Source organism: Otolemur garnettii, unplaced genomic scaffold, assembly GCF_000181295.1.
Source record: "Otolemur garnettii isolate 467f Iridium unplaced genomic scaffold, OtoGar3 scaffold00011, whole genome shotgun sequence".
Taxonomy (NCBI): domain Eukaryota; kingdom Metazoa; phylum Chordata; class Mammalia; order Primates; family Galagidae; genus Otolemur; species Otolemur garnettii.
Window position 1 is genome coordinate 21628717 of NW_003852406.1, and position 27828 is coordinate 21656544.

The following is a 27828-nucleotide window of genomic DNA, read 5'->3' on the forward strand; positions in this document are numbered from 1 at the left end:
GATTATGAGTAAAGCTATATTAAATATTCATGTACAGGATTTTTTGTAGACATTTTCAGTTCACTTGACAAAAAATTAAGTAACGTGTATTTAATTATAAGAAACTGCCAAACTGTCTTTCCAAGTTGTTGTTCATTTTTTATTTTCACCAGTAACGAATGAGAATTCCCATTACTCTGCATCCTTGGGAATATTTGCTATTGCAGTGGTTGACTGGTTGATTAGTTTTAGCTATTCTAATCTATGTGCTTTTATGCAGTGCTTTTTTGCATATTTAAATTGTATTGTTTTTCTTACTTTTGACTTTAAGAGTTCTTTGTGTATGCTGGTCCATATGTTCCATAGGTGACTGGCAAATATCATCTCCCTATCTATAACTACATTTTCTTAAAAATTTCTTCCTAGAGCAAGAAGTTTTAATTTTGATAAAGTCTGACATATTACTTTTTAATGTCTAGATTGTGTTTTGGTGTCATATCTAAGACCTCTTTGCCTAACTCCAGGTCACAAAGATTTTGTTCTTTTTTAAATGCTATTTTTTTGTACAACTTTTATAGCTTGATGTTTTACATTAGGTTTATGATTGATTTTGAGTTAATTTTTGTATAATATGAGAAGTTTAAGTGAAATTTTATTTTATTTTGCATATGGACGCTTAGTTGTTCCAACACTATTTGTTAAAAAGACTATCCTTACTTCATTGTATGGCCTTTGCATTATTGTCAAAAATCAATTGGCCATGTTTGTGTGGATCTATTTGTGGACATTGTATTCTGCTCTGTTGATTTATGTGTGTTCCTTCACCAATACCACACTGTCTTGAAAAGTAGCTTAAAACCTTAAAATTAGGTAGTGTAATTCCTCCAACTTTATTTCTTTTTAATGTAGTTTTGTCTACTCTAATTCTTTTGCCTTTTCATGTTAATTTTAAAATCAGCTCAGCCATCACTATAAAAAATTGGGATTTTCATTGGAATTGCACTAAATTTTTATATCAGTTGAAGGAGAACTGACATTTTTATTAAGTTGTATTTTCTGATTTATGAATACATACTGTCTGTCTACCGGTTTAGGTTTTCTTTGACTTAAACTGTATCATCATTTTGTAGTTTTTAGCATAAAGATCCTGTACATATTTTATTAGGTTTATACCTAAGTGTTTTATTTTTATGGAACTATTTTGAGTGGTATTATTTTTCAGTTTGGGGATTCCAAATTGTTCATTGTTAGTATGCAGAAAAGTGATATTGACTTTGTATTTTTTTTTTCAGATTATTATGAAGGTACGAACGATTAGGTTACAGTGTTTGCATTTGTGAGGTGAGCTCCCTGTTGTGGCTGTGCCCCTCACCGAGGAGGTGTGCCACGTACCCTTATAGTATGCCCACTGTGCCCCCCCAACATGAATTAAATTGAATTTTTCTCTTGCGTGGGCCTGTATTAGATCATCTGCTGGCTTCACATTAGTATTGAGTACTTCAGATACTTACTTTTCCATTCTTGGGATACTTTTCTAAAGAGAATGTTCTCCAACTCTATCCAGGTTAATACAAAAGATGCAAAGTCTCCATCTTTTTTATAGCTAAATAGTATTCCATGGCATATATATCGCACAGTTTATTAATCTATTCATGGGTTGATGGACACTTGGGTTGATTCCATATCTTGATGATTACAAATTGAGCTGTGATAAATAATCTAGTGCAAATGCCCTTGTTTTTTTGTGGGTTTTTTTTTTTTTTTTTGCCTTGATAAACTCATTTATTTTATTTAGACAGTCTTACTTTGCTCCCCTCAGTAGAGTGCTGTGGTGTCAGAACTCATAGCAACCTCAAACTCATGGGCTCAAGCAATTCTCTTGCCTCAGCCTCCTGGACTATAGACACCCACCACAACGCCTGCCTACTTTTAGAGACAGGGTCTCACTCTTGTTCAGGCTGGTCTCAAACCCATGAACTCAGGCAATTTACCTGCCTCCCAGAGTGCTCAGGCAGTTTACCTGCTTCCCAGAGTACTAGGATTTTGTGTGAGCCACCGCACCTGGCCTAATAAACTCATTTATTAATTCTAGAAGTGTTTTGTGTTTGTATTCCTTGAAAATTTCTATGTAGACAATTATCACTTACAAATCAGGACAGTTTTATTTCTTCCATATCAATCTTACTGGTGTGGTATTATTTCTTTTTCAAATGTTTGATAGATTTTATTAATAAAACTATTTGGACCTGGAGATTTTTTTTTTTAAGTTTTTTGGTTTTGTTTTATTTTTTCCTTTTTTGAGACAGAGTCTCACTATGTCGCCCTCAGTAGAATGCCATGAAGTCACAGCTCATAGCAATCTCAAACTCTTGGGCTTAAGTGATTCTCTTGCCTTGACCTTCCCAAGTAGCTGGGACTACAGGAGCCCGCCACAATGTCTGACTTTTTTTTGTTGTTGTTGTTGTTTAGCTGGCCCCGGCTGAGTTTAAATCTTCCAACCTCAGTGCATGTGCCTGGCGCTGTAACCACTGTTCTATGGGTACTGAGCCTTTTTAAAAAGTTTTAAAATAAAAATTGAATTATTCAATAGTTTTGGGGCGATGCAGCTTATATCATTATAAGTGAATGTTGGTAGTTTGTGGTTTTAGGAAATTGGTTCATTTAATCTAAGTTGTTGAATTTATATGGAGTTGTTCACAGTATGTCCTTATTATCCTTTAAATGTTCGCAGGTTCTATAGTGAATTCTCCATTTTTATAAACCTATATTGAGAATTTTTGTCTTTTTACTTTTTGTATTTATCAGTCTTGCTAGGAAGATTTGTATTGCATATATTGATCTTTCAGAGAGTCAGTTTCAGTTTCACTGATTTTTTTGGTATTATTTTGTTCTTTTGAGTTTCTTTGATTTCTGCTCTTTATTATTTCCTTCCTTCTAATTGCTTTGAGTTTAATTTGCTCTTCCTTTTCCAGTTCTTAAAGATTGTTAATTTTTTTTCTAATTTAAGCATTTAATGCTATAATTTATCCTTTAAACACTGTGTTAGCTGCATCTCACAAATTTTAATATGTTGTCTTTTTATTTTTGTTCAATTCAAAATGTCTACTTCTCGAGACTTTCTCTTTGATCCATAGATCCCTTATAAGCAGGTTTTTAAATTTGTTAGAGTCTGGATTGTTCTTTTACGCTTACATTGTTAATATCTAGTCTAATCCTATTATGGTCAATATATCATACTTTATATGATTTCAGTTCATTTGAGTCAATAAAAGTTTATTTTATGACCTTGTGTATTAGTTTCTAATGCTTCTGTAGGATGTGAGGGTGATCTGGCTGTGACATCTGTCACCCTGTTGATTGCCAGGGTTGATTGGCTGGGTAGGTGGTTGTCTCCTTCCTCCCTCACCACTCCACGTGTTTCCCTCCCAAAGACAATGCCCTTCCCCAATAAAGGACCACTGCTCTTCAGTCAAGGGTATCTGAGTAGGTGGGTTCCCCTGCTAAGACCTTAAAACAAGCTCTCTAATGCTGCTGTAACTCGCCACCACAAACAGTGGCTTAAACCAGCACAGATTTACTATCTTACAGTTCTGAAAGTCAGAAGCTTGAGGTGAGGCTCATTGGGCTAAAGTCAAGATATCAGTAGAGCTGTGCTCCTTTCTGAGGCTTTAGGAGAGAATCCGTTTTCTTACCCCTTCCACCTTTGAGAGGCTTCCTTCCTTCCTTAGGTTATGGCCTTTTTCAGCAGTAGCCTCACTATTTGTGTCATTTTTAAAGAACTTTTTTTCCTACTTTTCTTTTTTTTTTTACTGTTTTTTAATTTGTCTTTTACGCAGTTATTGAGGCATTTGGATTTATGTCAACCATTTTTTTACTTGGTTGTGCCTCTGTTATTTATTTTTCTGTTTTCTTTTTCTTAGTTTTCCCTCTCCTCTTCCCTCTTTTTTGGTTATTTGATTTTTTTTTTTTTTTGCTTGTGTTTTTAACCATATCTCTTTATATAGTTTTATTTTAATGGTTGTTCTAGGGGTTACAATATACTTAACTTTCCACAGAGTACTTATAATCAGTATTTTACTACTTCAAGTGGCACATAGAAAAGTCCCTTTGCACCCCCACCTTATATCGTACTTGTCTTTTATGTTGTATTATATCTATGTATCTATATCTATAGAAAGCCTCATCAGATATACTTGACTTTGCTTTCACTGTCAAACATATTTTAAGGAACTCAGGAAGATAAAAATAGTCTGTTACTTTTGCTGAAATAGTTAGCATCCTGTTGCTCTTTCTGTATTCCTGATGTTTCACATTTTCTTTCTAGTATCATTTCCTATCTATTGGAAGAACTTTCTTTAGCAATTCTTTAAAAGTAGTTCTGCTGGCAACACATTGTCTTGGTTTTGCTTCACCTGAGAGTGTACTTATTTCAACTTCCTCTCTGAAGGGTGTTTTCCTGAATATAGAAGGATGGGCTGACAGTTTTTTTCTTTTAGAACTTTAAAAATATTCTACTTCCTTCTGGACTTAATGGATTCTGAAGATAAATCATTCCTCTAGAAGTAATATTAACTTTTTCTGCTTGATTTCAAGATATTTTGTCTTCATTTTCTAAAGTTTAATTAGGATATGCCTCTGATTGGATTTCTTTGTATTTCTTTGTGTTTATTCTGTTTGGGGATTTGCTGAACTTCTTGAATCTGCTGTAAGTTTGTATCTTTCAAAAAAAAATGGAAAATATTAGCATAAAATATTTTTACTTAAGTATTAACTCTTTTTTCTCTCCCGCTGGTATTCAAATGTCACAAATACTGGACTTGTGACACTCTTCATCGCTGCCCCTACTTGTCCTTTTTTTTTTTTTTTTTTTGAGACGGAGTCTCACTTTGTCACCCTTGGTAGAGTGCTGTGGCATCATAGCCTACAACAACCTTAAACTCTTAGACTCAGCTCGGTGCCTGTGGCTCAAGTGGCTAAAGCGCCAGCCACATATACCTAAGGTTTCGAATCTAGCCCATGCCCACCAAATAACAAAGATGGCTGCAACCAAAAACTAGCTGGGCATTGTGGCGGGTGCCTGTGGTCCCAGCTACTACTTGGGAGGCTGAGGCAGGAGACTCACTTGAGCCCAGGATTTGGAGGTTGCTGTGAGCTGTGATGCCATGGTACTCTACTCGGGGACAGCTTGAGGCTCTGTCTCAAAACAAACAAACAAACAAACAAACAAAAAACTCTTAGGCTCCAATGATTCTCTCATCTCAGCTTCTCAAGTAGCTAGGACTACAGGCCCCCACCAAATACCAGCTATTTTTAGAGATGGGGGTCTTACTCAAGCTCATCCTGGTCTTGAACTTTTGAACTCAGGTGATTGGCCCACCGGGGCTGGCACCCCCCTTGTCTTTTTCTCTCTGTTGTTCAGGTTAGGTAATTTATGTTTATCTGTAGTAAGTTCATTGTTTTTCTTCTTCTGTCATCTCCATTCTCTCTTGAGCTCATTTAGTGAGCTTTTAAATTTGATCATTGATATTTTTCCACTTCTAAGATTTCTATTTGGTTCTTCTTGTATCTTCTGTTTCTTTTCTGAATTTATCTTTCCATTTGTTTCAAGAATATTTGCTCACACTTCTTGAAGCAATAGTTGCTTTACTATCTTTAATATTTTTTTCAGATAATTTCAACACCTGTATTCTCTTGGTATTGGCATTTTCCCCATACAAGTTGGTATTCTCCTATTTCTTTGTTTACCTAGTAAATTAAGATTATACTCTGGACATTTGACTATTATTCTAGGAGATTTTGAGTCTTGTTTAAATCCTATGCAAAATGTTAATGTATTTGTTTTAGCAGGTACTCAACTCACTATAATTCAGACAGCAAGTTTCTGCAGGTTATAACTACAGAATCAGTTCAATTTTCCAAGCCTTTGCTATTTTATTTAGTTCTGCCCCACACGTGCAGCACACATTGCCAGCCTGGAACTTGAGTAGTGGTCCATTTCCTAATTCATTTCTCAAAGTTCATGTGTGTTTGTTTGGGTCAGATCCACACACAAGCCACTCAAGGGTGAGTCCAGGAGTTCATATAAACAACTTTGAGGTTTTGTTCTCCCAATCTCCTCCTTGTTTGTGATCTCCCAGTAATTTCTGATTCCCTGTGGCTCCCCATTTCCAGTCTCTAACCTGAAAGATGGGGCTTTATCCCTCTTCAGTGTGGGGCACTCCTGCAACTGTGCCCATCCATACTCAGGGCAAGTGGCAGGACAGAGAAAGAGAAACAACAGGGATTCACTACATACGCTTAGGAACCCATAGCTTCTGTGATCAGATTTCCCTCCCCCAGAGTTTTAGACTCCTAATGGCCTTTGTTCCCATTGCTGCTGTGAGTGTCTAGTTTGAAAGAATAGAGAAAAAAGGAAAAAATTGGGGATTTTCACACTTTCTGATGAATATTAAGAGACTTCTTTCTCTCTTTCCTCAAGCCAGAACTAGAGAGAGGATTCTCCTGAAGCTGTCCATCTGGGCTTCATTAAGTTCAGTCTGGCTGGTACCAAAAGAGGGGAAAGTGATAAACATGTTGTTGCTGCAATAGTACTTCAACTTCAGGACTTACCCAATCTGTCTACTACTGTTTACTTTTCAGAGTTTTTAAGTAGCTGCTCCATGGATTCTATTAGGTCTTGCAGCTTGGTGCAAAAGGTCACTTGCTTGGTGTGTGATTGCTCCATTTTATCTGAACTAGAGTCTGACTTAAAGTTTTTAAATTTTATTTCTTTAGGAATTGTACAAGAAACTGAAGTTTTGATTCCAGTATATTTTAAATTGAAACCAGAGATGTACTAGAGTTTAGATTCTTTCATTTGATTAAGGTAAGATTTGATTAATATAACTTAATCATACCCTTATGTTTATTTTAAAACTTATAGTTGAATGTGTGCTTTATTAATGCATTTTAATTTCTCGATCTAACCTGGGATTCTGATCTCAAAAAATATTTTATGGTTCATTTACCATTTAATTAGGTAATAATCCTTCTAACAACTAGTAGATGAGAGCGAAACATGATTATATACTCAGTGAAGGTGTTATTGTTATTTTTAAACAGTCAAATCTGTTTGCCTAGAGCAGGAGTCAGCAAACTGTAGCCCCCAGGCCAGCCACCTGTTTTGGTAACTGAGGTATCATTGAAATATGGCCCCACTCATTTATTAGTATTATACAGATTGTTTATAGCTACCTTACCCCTAGAGTGGCAGAGTTCATTAATTGTAGCGTTGTTTATGTGGCCCACACGCCTAAAATCTGCCCCTTTTAGAGAAGTTTGTTGACACTTGACCTGGAAGACTGAATCAGAGTATCTTACTATTTTGTGTAATTATAATATGTGAAATGTCAGCTAACTGGTTTTAGTTATCAGTATAGGTTGTCATATGAAAACTAGAGATTTTAAAATGTGTATAAATAAGTGTACCTATACTAAGTCTGACTTCTTAAAGTAAAGGAGATATTGGTTTTCTGAAATAAATGATTTTAAAAATAAAACTTTATGCTTCTTTTTTTAGAGGAGGTACTGGCTTTCTGAAATAAATGATTTTAAAAATAAAACTTAATGCTGTGATCAGTTAAATGCCAAGTGCTTATTTCTAGATAGAAGACTTCATTTTGCTTTGATTTTTAAAAATAAAAGTTTATATGACAAATATCAAGCTTATTCCTTCTCTAAAAATATTCACACAAATGTTTTTACATACATTTTGTCTTTTCTACTAAATTTGGACAGAACTAGTAGCATTTTGAAAGAGTAATGGTTATATTATTATTATCTTTTTTGATACAAAATCTTACCATCACCCCCCCCACACACACACACACACACAGAGTAGAATGCAGTGGGTGGCATCATCATAGCTCGCTGCAACCTCAAACTCCTAGGCTCAAGTGTTCCTCTTTCCTCAGCCTCCCAAGTAGCTAGGACTACAGGTGCATTGCACAATGCCCAGGTAATTTTCGTACTTTAAGTAAAGATGGGGTCTCACTTTTGCTCAGGCTAGTCTCAAACTCCTGTGCTTAAGCAGTCCTCATCCCTTGACCTCCAAGAATACTAGGATTATAGGCATAGCCACTGAGCCTGGCCATGATTGTATGTTTTTAATATCTGTTCTGGTAACATAGGTGATTTATATATTTGACGTTTTAAATGAAAATAGTCTAGTATAAGGCTATGTTTAGTGGTTAAAGTTGGAATTAACATTTCTCTGTGAAGTTTAAATTGAACTGCTTGTTTGTGATTCCTAAAATTATTAAGTGTTTAAAATACATAAGGTAGAAGAAGAAATTAAGATTTGAGCCTACAAGGCCTACAGAATGTTTGTGGCACTTCTCAGGAAACTGTTGGGTGAAGAAAAAAGCATATTTTTGAAATATGTCATATAAATTAAAATTCCCAACCTATATCAGATAAAGGAATTTCTCTGTTTAGGGCACCAAACTCTAAAAGAAAGAATTTTTTTTTTTTTTTTTTGCTAGTTTCCAAGTAATCTCAACCAATTAAAATAAGTTTCTGAAATCTTCATGTTATAAAGAACAATTTGACAAGCAGGCTACTGAGATGTAGAGTATTTGTTTTCCTAATATAGGAGTTTGAGTATCTTAGCTTGTGTTCTTATAATGCAAATTTAGAACTTTTAAAGGGGAGAAGTCTGGAAATAGTTCTGAAAGAAAACATTTTACATCTTTTTATGCCATTATACATTTTATTTTTAAATCAGTATGAATTTAGAATTCCAGTGCCTATACATTTGAATTATGAAAGATGATAAAGTTAAACTGCCCAGGAAAGATGGGAATCTTGATGCCTTTAATATGTTAATGAGGCCACCTTAGCATGTTTGTGATGAGCTACAGTCTACATTGAATTGGGCTTAGAGAGTCCCTATCTGATTCATAGACTGAGACTTAAAATTATTAGGAATAAATAAAATTTTCCTTTAGATAATGGATTATATAGGAAGGTACTGCTGAGTGTTTTTATGGTTTTTTGCCTCTGTTAAATCGTATCTCAAAGCATCTTTTTTTTTTTTTTAACTTCTCTGAGTTATGTTCCAGTTGTGGTATGTAAAACAAGGGGAAATCTATAGAAAAGGTCACTTTGATTTTCTCTTTCCTGTAACTTTAGATTATTTAGATTTTTCTAGGTCAACATAAAATATTTCATTTCAAAAATGAAATACTGAGTCATTATCAGTTTGATGTTAAATTTATGAGTTAAAGATGGGTAGAAAATCTTTTTTATACTGAATATACTGCTTGTCTTTTAGAGTATATATGGCTGGATAAGAAAGGGCCTGAATGGACTTGTTTTAGAATTTTCTCTGTTCATATTTTTGAAGGTTCTCAGACTAAAAGACAATGTCAACTTTTTACTTTTGTAGATGCTGACTGGTATCATTGTAGAGCTGTTATAGTAGCTGTTAGGGTGTGAATTCAAGCGCAGGCTGAGAAAGATTTCTCGCACAAAGACTAAAATAGTAAGAAGAGAAAAGTTAATTTTACATTAAAGATTAGATGAGTCTTAAAGAAAGAAAGCTTATTTTACTTCCCAGAGGTGAGAAGGGCACAACGTAAGAGAATGAAGTGTTTGCTAGGAAAGGGTAGGGTATTTGGATTTTTCCTTTTTTTTTTTTTTTAACAGGCGCCCACCACAACACCCAGCCATTTTTTAGTGTTGTTGTTGCAGTTTGGCCAGGGCCAGGCTCGCCACCGTCGGTATATGCGGCCAGTGCCCCACTCAATGAGCCACAGGCGCCGCCCGGGTATTTAGGGTTTTTATTTAGGGGAAGAGAAATAAAAGAAGTGATTCCAGCCGACTGGTAGCCAAAATGGCTGTGAAGTTTGTGCGCCTGTTTTTTATTTTTATTTTTTTCTTCTCAGTGAGACTGGCTTTTCAATCCTTGAAACATGGTTTGGCAGGAACTGAAATGAAGAGCTTGCACCCCTGCTGTCTGCTTAGGATCCTTCAATGCTAGGAAAATTAACTCTTATTAGAGATAACAAGTTAAGCTTTAAGAAAAGTCAAGCCCCAGATGTTTAATCAGAACAAAGCAAAGGTGGCAGTTGTGCTATGAGTTTTCTCTTCCAAGGGACAATTATTTATTGTGAGTGTATTTCTCTTTTTGTTTGATAGATTATCTTTCTTTATTAACAAGGCTATCCTTTCAAAAACTAAATAGCAAACGCAATGTTAAATTTTTGAGATGAGTACTTTTATTGCTAACAACAATGTAGATGTATATTATTTTTGTATAGATGTGAAAAAAACAACTAGTTTGGAAATAAATTCCTCATAGAATATAATGTAAAAGCATCTTGCTTTAATCAACACTATGAGATTTTCTCTAAAAATGTTAAATAATGTATTTTTTAATAATATGCTTTTGTGCACATTTTATTTTCTACTAAATAAAAATTTGTTTTAGAAAAAATAATTTCATCTACAGAATTTGCCATTAAGAAAGGTATGCATACACTTTTTTTTTTTTGATGGTATAAATACACTTTAAAGAGAGGAGTAAAGATCGTTTTTTCTTTAAGCTTTTTAAATTTATTTCTTTTTGTTTTTTAAAATTATTATCACAAACATTTTTAAGGTGTGAAATGTTTAAATGCATGTGGATTTCTGGTTTCATTTTGAATTAATTGAAAAACAAAATTAGCTCTTCTGGTTTATTCTTACCATCACATTTATTGTCCCAGTTGCCTTTGGCTGTGTACTAGACCACTTAAAAGCCTAGTTGTTTAAAACAACAGCAACCATTTATTTTGCTCGTTGAATCCATAATTTGGGCAGAGACAGCAAGGAAAGCTTGTCTCTGCTCCATGTGGTGTCAGCTAGGATAGCTTGATTGAAGGTTGGAGGATCTGCATCAAGGTGACACACTTGCCTGCCAAATAGATCTAAGAGGTTGGCTGGGAGCTTGGATGGGATTGAGGAGTTTGGGGTTGGCTTCCTCCCCACATAGCCTTCTCCAAGCAGTTTGGGCTTCCTCCCAAAATGGTGGCTGTGTTCTAAGAGCAACTGTTCTGAGAGAAGGCCAAGTGGAAGCTGAATTGTCTCTTATAAACTAGTTTGAAAGTCACACAGCACATTTCCCTTGTACTTTGGTATTCTAAGGAATCAGTAGTGGCACAGTCATAGCTCACTGCAGCCTCAAACTCCTGGAGTCAAGCCATTTTCCCACCTCAGCTGGTACACACCCAGCTAATTTTCTTCCTCCTTTTCCACCCCCACCCCCCTTTTAGAAATAAGATATCCTTATGCTGCCCAGCCTTATCTCAAACTCCTGGCCTCAAGCAATTTTCCTGCCTCAGCTCCCAAAGTATTGAGATCACAGGCATGAGGCACTGTACCCCAGCAGATTTTACTTTTTGATAGGAGGTGACAAAGTTCTAGAAGAGCATGTGGGGTGAGAAATAGGGCTGTGGCTGTTTGCTATACTCATTCAGCTGGGAAGTGACAGAACCGTGGCTCAGTTCATTTAGGAACCTATCTTTGTTAAGTGTTCTAGAAGAATTTGTTATCTTAAAGTGATGTTTTGAAGTTAATGCTTAAGCTTTTTCTAAAAAACAACTTTTTATTTTGAAATAATCTTAGATGAACAAATAAGTTGTGAAAATAATAACAGTACAGCACGTTTTCTTCCGTTCTTCACTCTGCTTCCCCTGACGTTCACGTCTCACATAACCGTGGTGATGCAATCAAGTAATCAAGGCTGGAGAATCAATGTTGACAGTAAATCGCAGGCTTCATTAGAATTTCGCCTGTTTTTCTACTAATACCCTTTTTCAGGATCTCACATTACTTTGAGTTGTGATATTTCCTCCAATGGGATAGTTTCTCAGTCTTTCCTTGTCTTTGATGACTTTCACACCTTAGAAGAAGACTATTAGGTGTTCTAACGTCACACCATAAAATGTCACTCAGTTAATGTTTTCTCAAAATTAGATTGTAAAGTTACAGATTTGGGGAAAGAATACCTCAGAGGTGATATGCCTTTCTTGTCACATAATACAGTGCTGTCAGTGTGTCTTATTACTGGTAATGTTAACTTTTATCACTTGGTTATGGTGACATCTGCCAGATTTCTCCAATGTAAAGTTAATATTTTCTGCTTAACTAATAAATATTTGGGGGAAAATACTTTGAGGTTCCACAAATATCCTATTCTTAAATTTTTGGCCAGTAATCTTAGCATTTATTGGTGGATCTTGCCTGCAGCAGCTGTGGTATTCTAATGGTAATTTTTATTCCCTTATTTCCTCTACATTTATCAAATATAATCCTTCTGTAAGAGAACAGTCCTTCCTCATATTTATTTATTCAATTGATTATATTAGTGTGGATACTTACTCTCTGGATTAGAATCAAGTACTGTTGTATTTATTTTGTTGCACAAATTTTCTAGCTTGGCCACTGTGTCTTTTCAACACCTCACTCCCACCCCCAGCCCCTTTTTTCTAAAAAAGCAGTTTCTTACTTTCTGGCATCTTAAGATGCTTCAGGCTCGTGTTATATTTGCCCTTCTCCAGCCCTGGAATCATCCACTGCTCCAAGGAACCCAGGTTCATCTCATTGGAGATTAGTACCTGAAAACCAGTGTCTGAGTGCTGGTGTGTTCATTGCTACTGAGTGGCTATTGCTTTTAGGCCTCTCATCTGTCAGAGCTAGAAAATACAAGTGTGTATCCTAACCCACATACATGTACATGTTTATATTTATTTCTTTGTCCATCTGTATATACATTTAAAATGTTCTTATTTAAAAATTCATACTGGGCTGGGTGCAGTAGCTCATGCCTGTTATCCTAACACTCTGTGAGACCAGGGCAAGTGGATTACCTGAGCTCATGGGTTCGAGACCAGCCTGAGTAAGAGTGAGACTGCCACCTCTAAAAAATAGCCAGGCATTGTGTAGGTGCCTGTCATCCTAGCTACTCTGGAGGCTGAGGCAGGAGAATCGCTTGCGCCCAATAGTTTGAGGTTGCTATAAGCTATGACACCATAGCACTCTACCGAGGATGACAAAGTCAGACTCTATCTCCAAAAAAAAGTTCAAACTGATGCCTTTCTTTTAACTCTAATATAGCACCATGGGGATTATTCTGTATTCCTCTTTTGCTTAGTTGAATGTATTTCTCCCAGTAAGAAACCTGATCCTCTCATCATCTACGTTTATGTAGTTGTTTCAGAATTGCTAACCCATACTCCTATTAGAAACAAATATACCAAATAGAACACAGTGTCTGTGTACAGTTCTTTTTATCTTTACTTCACAGTATCTAGCCAAATGCTTTTTTCTGAAGTTAATTAAGTTAGATCTTTTCTTCCCTGTCCCTTCACCGTGTCATCGATTTGTGCTATAGTTAAATTCATTTGTTATGGTTTGCATTTTTTCTTGGGTTTCCTGGACATCCTGGTTGTTTGTTTTGATTTATATACACTAAAATTCACTCTTTGTGTTATATAGTTCTCTGGGTTTTTGAAAAATACATGGAGTCGTGTATCTGCCAGTAATAGTTCCATGACCCTCAAATTCCCCTGTGCCACCACTTTATACTCAGTCTGTCTCCCCAGCCCCATACCCTTGCAACCACTAATGTGTTTTCAATACTCCTTTACTAGCCTTTTCCAGAATCTCCTCTAAATAGAATCATATAATATGTTTCCTCTTTGGTCTAGCTTTTTTCTCTCAGCAAAATACGTGTTAAGTTTGTACCTTTTTGTTGCTGAGTAGTATTTTATTTTATGTACCACAGTCAATCATTCGTCTGTTGTGAAACATCAGGGTTGTTTCCAGTTTGCGTCAATTGTGAGCAAAGCTATAAAAACATTTACATAAAGGGTTTATGTGTGTGTGTACATGTACATTTATCGTACGTGAGCTTTTCTTTCTCTTGGGTAAATACCTGGGGGGGATTATGCACCATATTGTTGGTATATATTTAACTTCCCAAGAAACTGCCAAACTTTTTCCTGAGGGGATGTTCAATTGTACATTCTCACCACTAGTATATGAGAGTTCCTAATTGCTCTGCAGCCTGGTTAGCACTTGGTATTATCAGTTTGTTTTAGATATTCTAATGTATGAGTAGTATCTCATGGTTTTAATTTGCATTTCCCTAAGGACTTATGATGTTGAGCACCTTTCCTTTTTTTTTTCAGAGACAGAGTCTCACTTTGTTGCCCTGGGTAGAGTGTTGTGCCGTCACAGCTCACAGCAACCTCCAGCTCTTGGGCTTAGAAGATTTTCTTGCCTCAGCCTCCTGAGTAGCTGGGATTACAGGTGCCTGCCACAACGCCTGGCTATTTTTTGTTGCAATTTGGCTAGGGCCAGGTTTGAACCAGCCACCCTTGGTATATGGAGCCAGCACCCTACTCACTGAGCCACAGTCACTGCCTCTGAGCACCTGTACATATGTACACATAATACAGTGTGCAATTTACAATGTAAAACTATTTTGAATTGCACACAAACTTTATGGATATCCTGTATTTTCAAATGGGTGACTGGTCTCTTTTATTTCTATTTTCTTTTATGATCAACCAAGTAGATACAGTCTTTATAACATCTTCTTGATTGAATTAGTTACCATCATCTCTGTTTGGCTGTACTTTATAATAAACTAAACATTTCCATATATGAGTCTTGGTTATCTGCACTTATTACAGGGCAATGTAGGTATAGTTTTATAGAGCTGATAATTTCATTGTTGTCTAAAGCTAAATTGCTTTCTAAGAATTGAGTCAAACTTTGTGACTGAAAAAATATGTAAGACAGGCTCAGCGCCCATAGGACAGTGGTTACAGCACTGGCCACATACACTGAGGCTGGCAGGTTCGAGCCCAGCTCAGGTCAGCTAAGCAACAATGACAACTGCAACAACAACAACAAGAATAGCTGGGCACTGTGGCAGGCACCTGTAGTCCCAGCTGCTTGGGAGGCTGAGGCAACAGGACATGCCCAAGAGTTTGAGGTTTCTGTGAGCTGTGATGCTACGGCACTCTACCAAGGGTGACATAGTGAGACTCTGTCTCAAAAAAAAAAAAAAAAGTAAGACAAGGTACAGTATAATAAGTTCTGCTAGTGCTAAAGATTGGCTTTGGGTTGACAAATGTCCCTTTAGAAAAAAAAATTTTTTTTATTGTTGTTATTGAGACATAGTCTTGCTCTGTTGCCCAGGCTAAAGTACCTTGGCTTCAGCCTAGCTCACAGCAGCCTCAAACTTCTGGGTTCAAGTAATCCTCTTGCCCCAGCCTCCCAAATAGCTGGTACTACAGAGTAATTTTTCTTTTTTGTTTTCTTCCTCTCCTCTACCCTCCCCTTTTCTTTTCTTTTAATTTTAAGTAGAGGCAAGGTCTTACTTTGCTCAGGCTGGTATCAAACTCCTGACCTCAAGTGATCCTCCCACCTTGGCCTCCCATAGTGCTAACTAACCCTTTAACTATCAAATGAACAAACAAACTTGATACTTTCTTGGGATGTCTGTCTGTAATATATGCAACCTTTGGTATGTTCTTACAACTAATCAGTTATTAAGTGAAAGAGATTAGAAATGAATGTTTTTAAAATTGGGCAACTTTACATAAATATTTAAACTGATGGGTAAAAATAATTTAACGTATTGCTTCATTTAGCTAAATTAATAAGAGCATGTGAAACACTTAGTACTTCCTTTTGTTTCAGACTACTATTACATAACCTATAATCCAATGACTAATTGAATTCTTAGCCTACATTTAGTTTTTATCATAATGGAATAAGGACATACCTATTTGAATCTTTTATTTGCTTTTGTAAAGACTTATATTTAATCCATTTAAATACGTACAGGGACACCAAGTTCTTTAATTATACTTTTCTGTGTGTTGTATAAGGCCCTTTTGAGAATTTAATATATTCCATAAAATAATATGCTTAAACTGGGAAAATACTATGCGTTAGAGCAGGGGTATCCAACCTGTAGCCTGTGGGCCATGTGCTGATTTTTTGAGGACTGTTTTTTACTTAGTTTTTGCTTATCTGTGTTGTTGAATGTCATGAAAAGTATGCATGGACCTTTTCTTTTTTTGCTAGTCAGCTTTCCTTAGTGTTTATATATTTAACGTGTGGCCCAAGACAACTTTTATTCTTGCTATGTGTGTATTGGACACCCCTGCCTTAAAGAGTAGTGTTCCTGTCACATCAGTTAGGTAATTATGATTGATTGTTGTTGATAATTCTAGTTTACTGAGTTATTTTCTGTCTCAGTAAGAGAAAACCAACTTAAGTAGTATTTCATTTACATACTCAGATTCTAAAAATAATGTTAGTATTAGAAGATCCCATTTTTTTCTTTAAAATGAGCATGTTACTTTAAATATTTTATTTGGCAGAGTGATTTTATCAACCCACTGTTGTTGTTGTTATGATGATGCCAGTTTGAGTTAACTATCAAGTTGTATATCAGATACTGCAGGTCTTTCTATGGTGACTGCTCTTCTCACTTCTCAGGCTATAAGTAGACAAACAGCATTTTCCTAGCTTTGTTAAAAGAAAAAAATACTCTATATACACAGATTATAAATACATATTTTGTTACCTTCTTCCCTTTTCCTAAAAAGCAGGAAAAAATGTTGGGTTTTCTTTGCTTTTTAAGGACTTGATAGCAGCCTACTTCCTTCTTTATAGAAGATTAGGAAGGTGAACTTTGTGGCTTCAGTTGAATATGCTTTAGAACCTGAGACTAAGAAAGTGGAAGCTGCTTGCAATAGTGTGTGTGTGTGTGTGTGTGTAACAGTTGACAGTATCCGTTTTATCCTTTAGTGCTGAAGTCAGCATTTCTGAAAATGGGGAATTGAGGAAAAATAAGAGTTTAATTTCTTTTGAGCACTTGCTCTTCAGTTGACTCTGACTCGGGCACTTTGTTTTCCATATTATTTTTCTTAGTACAATTAGCCCACAAGGTAGGGGTGATTATCCACATTTTACAAATGAAGAAAATTATTCAAGGTAATAGCTAATAGTGGCAAAGTTAGGATTTTTGTTGTTTTTGTTGAGACAGAGTCTCACTGTGTCACCTCGGTAGAGTGCCATAGCGTCACAGCTCACAGCAACCCCAAACTCTTGGGCTCAGGCGATTTTCTTGCCTCCACCCCCCAAGTAGCTGATGCTACAGGTTCCCACCAGAATGGCCAGCTATTTTTCTGTTGTAGTTGTCATTACTGTTGAGTAGGCCCAGGCTGAATTCGAACCCGCCAGCCTTGGTGTATGTGGCCAGCACCCTAACCACTGAGCTATGGGTGCCGAGCCCAGAGTTAGGATTTTAACTTTGTCTTCTGACCTACAAGTCCATGCTTTTATCCACTATACTATATTACCTCTCCTAAGAAAAGTAATGAAAATTATTAGAAAATCTCTAAACTTTTAAGCCTCTGGGAGGGAAAATAATAATTAGACAAGACTGAGATTATCTCAACCTTACGTAGCATTTTTGTCAACCTTAAAGGGCTTTACTTTTGGAAAAGCTATTTTATGTGTGTTATACAAGGGAACCACCAGCATAATACTCATTGATGCTAATCATGTAGCTAATTCTCAATTTTATATCTCAGAAAAGTTTTTTAAATGACATTAGTGATTACTGATAGTCTTCTTGAAAACAAAAATCATCTATGAATCAAATAATATATACATGTCTGTGTTGCTGTTAACAGTAAAAATATTCATTTCAAAAATTCAACACTACAAATGTACCCCTTTGAAAGTCTGATTAAACTCATAAAAATGATACTTAGTACAATATTCACAAAGCAAACTATTATATACCTGCAAATAATGCTTTAAACCGTTTTGTCAATAAACTTGTTTTTGGTAGATCAATAAATTCTATTTGCACAGTGATTAAATTGTCTTTATTGTAATGATATTTTATCCTGTAGTAATGTTATATTGTCAAGATTAATGACATTATTTAGAATTGTCAATAGTAATGGGTTTTTGTGACATTTTTGTTATATTAACATTATTGTACACTTAACATAAATTTACCTATAGGCCAGTCATTAGTTCTTCAGTATTTAATTCTAGTGTATTAGTATTTTCAAATCAAATATAGAAAATATTCAAGCATATGATGGATGCAGGAAAGATTCCAAAACTGGAGTCCAGCTTGAAGGCCAAGTGGGTTCTTGCCTTTGTGCAGAAAAAAATTCAAGAGCGAGCTGACAGAGTAAGGCAAAAACAAGTTTATTAAGGTAAGAAAAGAAAAAAAAGAAAGGTGCTGTGCCTCATAGACAGAGCAGGAGCTCTCAGAGCAACAGAGAGTAGCACTATGAAAGCGTCTAGCTTTTATACCTTCTATTTAATTTTATGTTGAAGAAGCGTTATTCATAAAGTTTCTAGGAAAGGGATGGGGAGTTCCTGGAACTGTGGATCCCTCCTCTTTTTAACTGGGAGTTGCCATGACATTTATAAACTGTCATGGCGGCTCAGCGCCTGTGGCTCAAGTGACTAAGGCGCCAGCCACATACACCTAAGGTGGCGGGTTCAAATCCAGCCCGGGCCCTCCAAAACAACAATGATGGCTGCAACCAAAAAATAGCCAGGCGCTGTAGCAGGTACCTGTGGTCCCAGCTACTTGGGAGGCTGAGGCAGGAGACTCGCTTGAGCCCAAGAGTTGGAGGTTGCTGTGAGCTGTGATGCCACAGCACTCTACCCAGGGGGATAGCTTGAGGCTTTGTCTCAAAAAAAAAAAACTGTCATGGCATTGATGGGAGATTTTTTAGTATGCTAATACATTAAAGGCAGGGTATAATGAGCAGTGAGGGTAATCTAATGTCATGTTTCATGGCCATCTTGGTTCTAGCTGGTTTGGGCTGGCTGGTTTCTCCACTGCCTCCTGTTTTATTAGACACGTTGGTTCTGGTTTTATGACTCCTTATTGAGTAAGGTCAGTTCTCTGTCACGTGAGGAAATTGTACACTGTATGAGCAGTCAAACCACAGACTCTTTGTTTAAAAAGTGATAAATATTAGTTGACATTTGGTAAGGAAAAAGTCCAGTAATTCAGTATTTCTTTTGTAACATTCCAGGTTAACAGTACTAAGTTGGATGATATAAAAGCATTACCTGAGTCTGTCTATGTATGTATTTCAGGTTTGCAGGTTGATCAGCAGGGGCAAAAAGTTGCAATGGAAAGCACAGCCTTAGTAGTCAGAAGAGTTGAGTCTAATGCTGGTGCAGCCAGAGCTGGTTATGTAACTTTGGACAAGGCATTAAACTTCAGATCTTAAAGTTTTTTTTAATCTATAAATAAGTACTTGGACTATGGTTTTCAAGATTTTTTTTCAGCTCTATGATATTTTTGTTTCCATTTTTAAAATTATGTTAAAATATATAAAAGATATATATTTACCATCTTAACCATTTGAAGTGTATAGTTCAGTACACTTCAATACATTCATCAGGCTGTACATCTATCTCTAATACTCTTTTCATCTTGCAAAACTAAATAACCCATTATTCAGTAACTCCCCACTTCCCCCCCCCACCCCAGCTCCTAAAAACCACCATTCTACTGTATGTCTTTATAATTTTAACTACTTTAAGCACCTCATACAAGTGGGATCATTAAGTCATACAGTATTTGTTTTTGCAACTAGCTTATTTCACTTAGCAAAATGCCCCTAAGCTTCAACCATCTTGTGGCATGTAACAGAATTTCTTTCTTTTCAGTGCTAAATAATATTCCACTGTACATAAATATCACATGTTGCTTATCCATGCATCTGTTGATGGATATTTGGGTTCCAACTACATTTTAACTGTTACAAATAATGCTTCTATGAATGTGTGTGTACATACATCTCTTCAAGGTCCAGTCCTGTTTTCAGTTCTTTGGACTTCTCAATTAGAATTGTTGGGTCATATGTTAACTATATTTTCAATTTTTTTTTTTTTTATTGTTGGGGATTCATTGAGGGTACACAGAACCAGGTTACATTGATTACTTTCGTTAGATAAGGACCCTCTTATCTTTGTGTCCCACCCCACAAAAGGTGTACCACATCCCTTGACCCTCTGTCCTTCCCTTTCCTAGCTCTCCCCAGCCCCCAGTCTCCTCTGTGTAGTAGGACCTTAATTGTTCTCATATCAGAATTGAATGCATAGGATTCTTATTTCTCCATTCTTGTGATACTTTACTAAGAATAGTGTGTTCCACATACATCCAGGTTAATACAAAGGATGTAAAGTCTCCATCTTTTTTAGTGGCTGAATAGTATTACATGGTAATTACCACAGTATTACATATACCACAGCTTTTTAATCCATTCCTGAGTTGGTAGGCATTTAGGCTGTTTCCACATTTTGGCGATTATAAATTGAGCTGCAATAAACAGTCTAGTGCAAGTATCCCTGTGATAAAAGGATTTTTTTTCTTCTGGATAAATGCCCAGCAATGGGATTTCAGGATCAAATGGGAGGTCTAGCTTGAGTTCTTTGAGGGTTCTCCATACTTCCTTCCACAAAGGTTTTATTAGTTTACAGTCCCACCAGCAGTGTAAAAGTGTTCCCTTCTCTCCACATCCATACCAGCATCTGTAGTTTTGAGATTTTGTGATGTGGGCCATTCTCACTGGGGTTACATGATATCTCAGGGTGCTTTTGATTTGCATTTCTCTAATAATTAGGGGCAATGAACATTTTTTCATATGTTTGTTAGCCATTCGTCTGTCTTCTTTAGAGAAGGTTCTATTTATCTCTCTTGTCCAGTGATCTAAGGGATTGTTGGCTCTTTTTATGTTTATTAATTTGGGTTCTCTGTAGATCCCAGTTATCAAGCTTTTGTCTGATTCATAATATGCAAATATCCTTTCCCAAGGTGTAAGTTGTCTGCTTTGGTTGTTGTCACCTTAGCTGTACAGACACTTTTCAGCTTAATTAAGTCCCATTTGTTTATTTTTATTATTGTTGTGATTGCCATGGAAGTCTTCATAGAATCTTTCCCCAGGTTGATATCTTCAAGTGTTTTCCCCACACTTTCTTTGAGGATTTTTATTGTTTCATGCCTTAGATTTAAATCTTTTATCCATCTTGAATCAATTTTTGTGAGTGGAGAAAGGCACGGGTCCAGTTTCAGTCTTTTACATGTGGATACTGTTTTCCACAGCAGCTGTACAATTTTACATTCCCATCAACATGCACAGAGGTTCTAATTTCTTTATATTCTAACACTTGTTATTTTCTTTTTTTTTTTATAGTAGCCTTAATGGATATGAAGTAGCATCTCATTGTAATTTTGATCTGCATTCTCTAATGATTAGTGATACTGAGCATCTTTTCATGTGCTTCTTTGCCACTTGTATGTCTTCTCCAGAGAAATGCCTGTTCAAGTCCTCTGCACATTTTTGAATTGGGTTTTTTTGTTGTTGAGTTCAGGAGTTCTTTGTATATTCTGAATATTAAATCCCTTGTCAGATATATAATTTGCAGATATTTTCTCCCATTCTGTAGGTTGCCTTTTTCCTGTGTTGATATAGTCTTTTGGTGGACATTTAAAAATTTTTCCTGAAGTCCAGCTTATCTATTTTTTCTTTGTTTTCTGTGCCTTTGATATATACAAGAAATCATTACCAAAGCCAATGTTGTTAAGTTTTTGCTCTATGTTTTCTTCGTAATTTTATAATTTAAGGTCTTACATTTAATTTTAATTCTTTGATCTATTTCTGTACATGGTGTTAAGTAAGGGTCCAACTCCTCCTTTTCCTCCTCCTCCTTCCATTTTGTTTTTTTGTATGTGGATATCCAATTTTCATAGCACCATTTGTTAAAAAGGCTGTCCTTTCCCTACTGTGTGTTAAACATCATGTGCACCTAGAGACAAGACCAGAGAATGGAGAGAGTCAGGCCATTCATTCCTTCCTGGGATAGAGACCTGCCTGGACAGGGCCAAAGGTGGCATCTGCACTGAGGGTAGTTGGAGGTGGTTTTTTATATGGGGCCATAGGAGAGTTGAAAAATCCACTGTCAACTGGAGGATTTTGGTGGACAAATAAGGTCTTTTGGAGCAAAATTTTGGGATAGGGCTAGCTAGGGCCTTTGTGGTCTTTTGTTCCAGGAGAGGAGGGGAAGGAGGAAGGTTCATGTGGAGCTGCATTAGGCCCACAGCAGAGTGATCTTAATACTCTTGTTAAAAATAATTTGACCATGTAGTAGAGGGTTTATTTCTGGACTCTCTTTTCTGTTCCATTAGTCTGTTTGACTTTATGTCAGTACCAAGCTGTTTTGATTACTGCAGCTTTGTCATAAGTTTTAAAATCAAAAAATGTAAGATTTGCAGCTTTGTTCTGGAAAATGTTTTTGACTATTTGAGATCCTTTGAGATTACATATGGATTTTTGATAGATTTTTCTCTTTCTATGAAAACTGTCATTGAGATTTGATAGGGATTGCATTGAATCTGAATCTGCACTATTGTTTGCTGTTGACTTGGTAACAATATTATGTTTTCCCATCTGTGAACGTAAGATGTGTTTCTATTTATTTATGTCTTCTTTAATATTGATCACTGTTTTATAGTCTTCATTTTACAAGTTTCACTTCCTAAGCATTTTATCCTTTTTGATGCTATAGTAAATGGTATTGATGTTTGTCTTTTTGTTGTTGTTGTTTGTTGTTAATATATAGAAATGCAACTGATTCTTGTTTGGTTTGTATCTTTTGCTGCTCCTCTGTATCCTGTCTTGCCTCTTTGCTGAATTCAGTTAATTTTTTATGGTGAAATATTTAAATTTCTTCCTCATTTCCTTTTGTGTATATCCTATAGTTATTTTCTCTGTGGTTACCGTGGAGATTACAGTTAACATCCTAAGTTACTCTAATTTTGAATACATACCAGATTAACTTCAATAACATCCAGAAACACTACAGCTCCATCACTGCTAGATGCCACAGATTATATCCATTGTGTACCCAATAATAAACACTTTTAAATCCATTAGTCTCTTAAGTTACATAGAAGGCAAAAAGTAGACTTACAAATCCTTGTTTAAATTAACAGTATCTTTCATAATTGCTAATGTATCTTTTGTTATTGAGATCTTCATTTCTAAAGTCCTTTCATTTTACCTTGTAGGTCTCTCGTCAGCATTTCTTACAAGGCACATCTAGTGGTAACAAACTTTCTCAGGTTTTCTTTATCTAGGATTATCTTAGTGCCTTCCTCACTTTTGAAAGGCACTTTTGCTCAATATAGGATTCTTGGTTGACTGTTTTGTTGTTGTTTTTCTTCATACTTTGAATATACCTGCCCACTGTCTCTGGCCTCTGAAGTTTCTGATGAAAAATAAGATAATTATCTTATGGAGGATTCTTTGTATGTGATGAATCACTTTCTTGTGTCTTTCAAGATTCTCTGTCTTTCAGCAGTTTGATTAGAATGTATTTCAGTATGGGTCTCTTTTAAGTTCATCTCACTTGGAGTTTGTGAGCTCCTAGATGTTTATATTCCTGTCTTCCATCAAACTTTAGAAGTTTGGGGCCATTATTTTTTCATATAATTTCTATGCTTCTCTCTCTGTCTCTTCTCAAAGTCCCATGATGCATATGTTTGTCAGCTTGATAGTGTCCCAGAGACCACTTAGGCTGTGTTCATAAGCTTTGTTCACTTTCTTTCTTTTTTTTTTTTTTTTTTGAGATTTGGACAAATTTATTGAAACATAAGGTGTTAGCAAAGAAAAATTATTCCATGGTGTGTTACATTTTGCCACTACCTTGAATATATAATTTAAAATCATAAATATATATTTCATAACTAAGCCTTTGGCCAATAAAAGGAATCATTTAGCACATTTGTTAAAGATTCATAAGAAATGCACTTCAAACATCGAAAAGATCAAGATCAAGTCACTGAATTAAACACCAGCAACCCCTACTAATCTAGAATACCAAAGTGTTGAAGGAAGAGGTTTCTGTGCAGAGCTAGTCATTATTACAGCAATCAGAAGACATGGGGGCAGGCACACCTACTGGAGGTGGCAGCAGAGTGGCAGGACAAAGGGCTGGCCTGGTCAGGTGAGCATGTCCCAGAGACAGCAGCAACAGAGAGCAGTCCAGCAGGCTGTGAGGCAGATGGATGGTCCCATGTCATTTCTTCTTTGGTCTTCTACCACATACACTGTGGTTTTAGAAGGTTCCTGAGGTCCACCCTGCCAGCCGTACTGGGGGTACTCTTGGTAGGGATACCCCTGAGGAGGTGGGTATGGCCCCCCCATAGGTCCTGGACCCATTGGTGCTTGTGGATAAGGTGGGTATGGGGCTGTTGGACCAGGGCCAGGATACGGTGGAGGGTTTTCTTGGTTCATCGTGGTCCTGCAAAGTGCAGCAGCTGTATTCTGGTGCAGTCCGGAACTGAGGAGACCCGACAACACCGCACTAGACTCTGTTCACTTTCTTTCGATCATAAAAATGATCCTCAGACTCAATAACTTTAATTGTCCTGTCTTCAAGTTAGCTGATTGTTTCTTCAGCCTGCTTAAATATATCTTTAAATCCTTCCAGTGAATTTTTCACTTTAGTTATTGTACTTTTTAAGTCTCAAATTTCTTTCTGATTTCCTTTCATGTTTTCTACTTTGTAGTGATATTTTCATTTTGTGCATATGTCATTTTCTTGACTGCACACTGGTTTAGTTCTTTGAGCATTTTTTAAGTCTTTTCATAGATCTGCTATCAGATCTTTTTCAGTTTATGTAGGTTTATTTTTTTCCTTTAGATGTGACACACTTTCCTGTTTTTTGTATACCTTATGGTTTTTTAAAATTGAAAGCTAGATGTTTAAATATAATATGGTAACACTGAAAATCAGCTTTTTCCCTTTCCCCAGGGCTTGCTGGTTTTCGTTATTGTTTTTGTTTATTTTTATTGTTGTAGGCTATTTGTATATGAAGTATCAGCCTGAAAGTGTAAACTTAAAGTCTTTGCAGGTATACCTTTTTCCAGGCATGTCTAGTCACTTTCTAATTTTCTCCCTATATGTACTTGCTTTTAACTGTTCTAGTCTTTAATGTCTGGTTCCCAAAAGGAAAAAATGGTAAAAATGATCCAAGGAGGAAAAAAGGGCTCTGGCCCTGCCTCTTTGACTATAGAGATGTAATCAAAGGTAGCAATCACAGCACAGTTACCCATGTTCAGAGGACAAGGCCCTTTGCCCATCCTGGCTCCCACAAACCGTATGCAAGCTGATCCAGGAACACGTGCATAGCTGCCTACCAGGGAAGTGATGAGTGACTTGCTGCTTCTGTGCTAAGACCTGAAAGTGACAAAAATTAACACCTACTTTATCATTAAGTCCTTGCAGCTCAGCGCCTGTGGCTCAAGCGGCTAAGGCGCCAGCCACATACACCTAAGGTGGTGGGTTCGAATCCCCAGCCCGGGCCCGCCAAACAACAATGATGGCTGCAACCAAAAAAATGGCCAGGTGTTGTGGCAGGCGCCTGTAGTCCCAGCTACTTGGGAGGCTGAGGCAGGAGACTCGCTTGAGCCCAGGAATTGGAGGTTGCTGTGAGCTGTGATGCCATGGCAATCTACCCAGGGGGATAGCTTGAGGCTCCATCTCAAAAAAAAAAAAAAAAAAAATCATTAAGTCCTTGCCCAGAAAGTAATAAGCTTTCAATGAACTACAGAGTTTCAAAATATAATAGTTATATCAGACAGATTTTGCCAATGTAGTGTTGTCTAAGTGGAAAGACACATTTCTAGTTCTTCCTACTCTGTTGTATCTCTAGAATCCCTCTTTGGTTCTTGTGTCAGAAATCATGTTAGTAATAAACCTAAAATATAGTTTTCTTAATAAGTAAAGTTCTTGGTTTTTATCCTTAGAATGGCTGCCTAATGTAACTATGCTGGTGATCTTAAATGCTTAATGAGGTACTATATGCTTATAGTAATATATTATTTCTAAAAAGGTATTGCTATTGGGAATAAAATACTACACATTAGCCTATTTTTAGCCTATTTTTTTTCTATTGTAGAGGTGGGGGGGTTAGATTATTTAGTCCACTTTACATTTATGCATAAAGCATAGTAAGCCCTTAGTTCTAGGAATGCATACAGTAAGCTAGGCATCTTTGCAATCAGCTTTCATGGAATTACCTGTCCTCTTACTCTTCAGTAAAGCTAGGATATACCAGGACTTAAAGTCAGTATTCAATTATATATGCTCTTATATAATGTTCTAAATAATTTTGTAATAATGATCATAAGGTTTCGAGTAACATTTGTTATGCTTCTTGTGCCTGGTAAGTATACAGTAAACATTTGTTAATTAAGTCATCATATATGTCATGTTCAAGGACTAATTTTTTTGGATCAGGCATAACAAAGGTTTTGAAACTTGGGTAGATGTTAGGTTGAGAACGTGTATAACTTCTTGGGATGTATGTATAAATTTTTATATTTGAACTTTGACCTAAATTTTTAATTTTAAGAATTCTTTCATTGTTTTTAATATGCCAGTGGTGGTAGTGGTGGTATTTCTTAATATTTATTGAGCTCTTTCCATGTGCCTGGCATCAGTTTAACCTATTTACACAAAATTAACTCATTTAATTCTACCTATGAAGTACTTACTCTTTAAATCCATGTGGTATATTAGGAAACTAAGGGATAAACAATTTAAATGGTTTTCTTAAATGCACAGAGTTAGTGTAAGTGATAGAGCCAGGATTCAAACCCAGAAAGAATAGCTAAAAGCCTGCATCTTAACTATTATGCTGTAATGCTTCCCTGTGGTATCTATGTGAAATCTCAGATCTTTTTTAGATTAAAGGCCCTAAATTCATCAAACTCCACCCCTCTAAACATACACACATACACACACACACACAGCCTTATTTCAATCCTTTGTAATAAGATATAGTGATTACACTATCTTGAGCTCATTATGATTTGAAAACGTAGCTAAGCCATAAATTAAAAAGCAGTCTACAAGTGAATTGGGCATAAATGCCAACCTCCTACTGATAATTTCACTTTTGTTCTCATCTTACATTATTTGTCCATGATAAATTGAAATATTATGAACACATCTGTGTGTTTATGCAAGCATATTAACAAATACGAGTTTAATATGGTAGTATCAATTTCTTTTGTATTTTCATGCATGAGAAAATTCATGCATGAATTTTCCATTTTTATTTTTATGTACTGAAATAGAAAATAGGTAAAGGTAAATAATAATAGGTATGCATGTGACTGCTAACAGAAGCAAAAATAAGCAAGTTCCATGATGCATTTAAGAGGAAAATTATTTGAGTATTAAAATTATCATCAGAATTATTTGTGGTTGATTACTTTAATTGGTACACTGAAAGACAGCATTTGTCATTTCAGTTCACCATTAAAGTGGTAAAAAGAGCTAAAAGAAATAGTTTTTCTTTTTAGGTGTATTATGTTCTTTCTCTACTGAAGTAATATGCTCTTCCTTCCCATAATCTGTCTGATAACATTTTTATTTCCAATATACCTGTCTTTTATTTTATATCAGGGTGAGGAACTACACTCACAATTTAGGATTTTAGGGTGTCCCTAAAGTCATTATACATAGGGACAATGAGAAATCATAGCTTTACAAAATATTTATTACAAAAGTTTACAATGAGGTCGCTGGCCAACATGTAGAGAATATTTGGTAAAATATTCTACTCCTATATTTACTTTCTAATACTAACACGTTTTTTCTTTGAGACAGAGTTTCATTTTGTTGCCCACAGTAGAGTGCTATGGCATCATAGTTCACAGCAACCTCAAACTCTTGGGCTCA

At 36.1% G+C, this 27828-nt stretch overlaps 1 protein-coding gene and 1 pseudogene across 5 annotated transcripts in view; one reads left to right on the plus strand and one right to left on the minus strand.

Moving 5' to 3' along the window:
• GLCE (glucuronic acid epimerase) overlaps positions 1-27828 on the plus strand; it is a 122808-nt gene that overhangs the window by 49672 nt on the left and 45308 nt on the right. For 3 of the 4 annotated variants that reach the window (XM_012801989.2, XM_023510118.1, XM_023510120.1), the window contains exon 2: positions 6754-6844. The gene's annotated coding sequence lies outside the window, so the exon portion shown is untranslated. Of the gene's footprint in view, positions 1-6628; positions 6675-6753; positions 6845-27828 lie in introns of those variants that run through there. The other variant, XM_023510119.1, reaches the window with a different exon arrangement.
• LOC105886492 lies at positions 23792-24501 on the minus strand (annotated as a pseudogene). The gene has a single exon (XR_001161046.2). The product of XR_001161046.2 is annotated as a cysteine-rich and transmembrane domain-containing protein 1 pseudogene (transcript).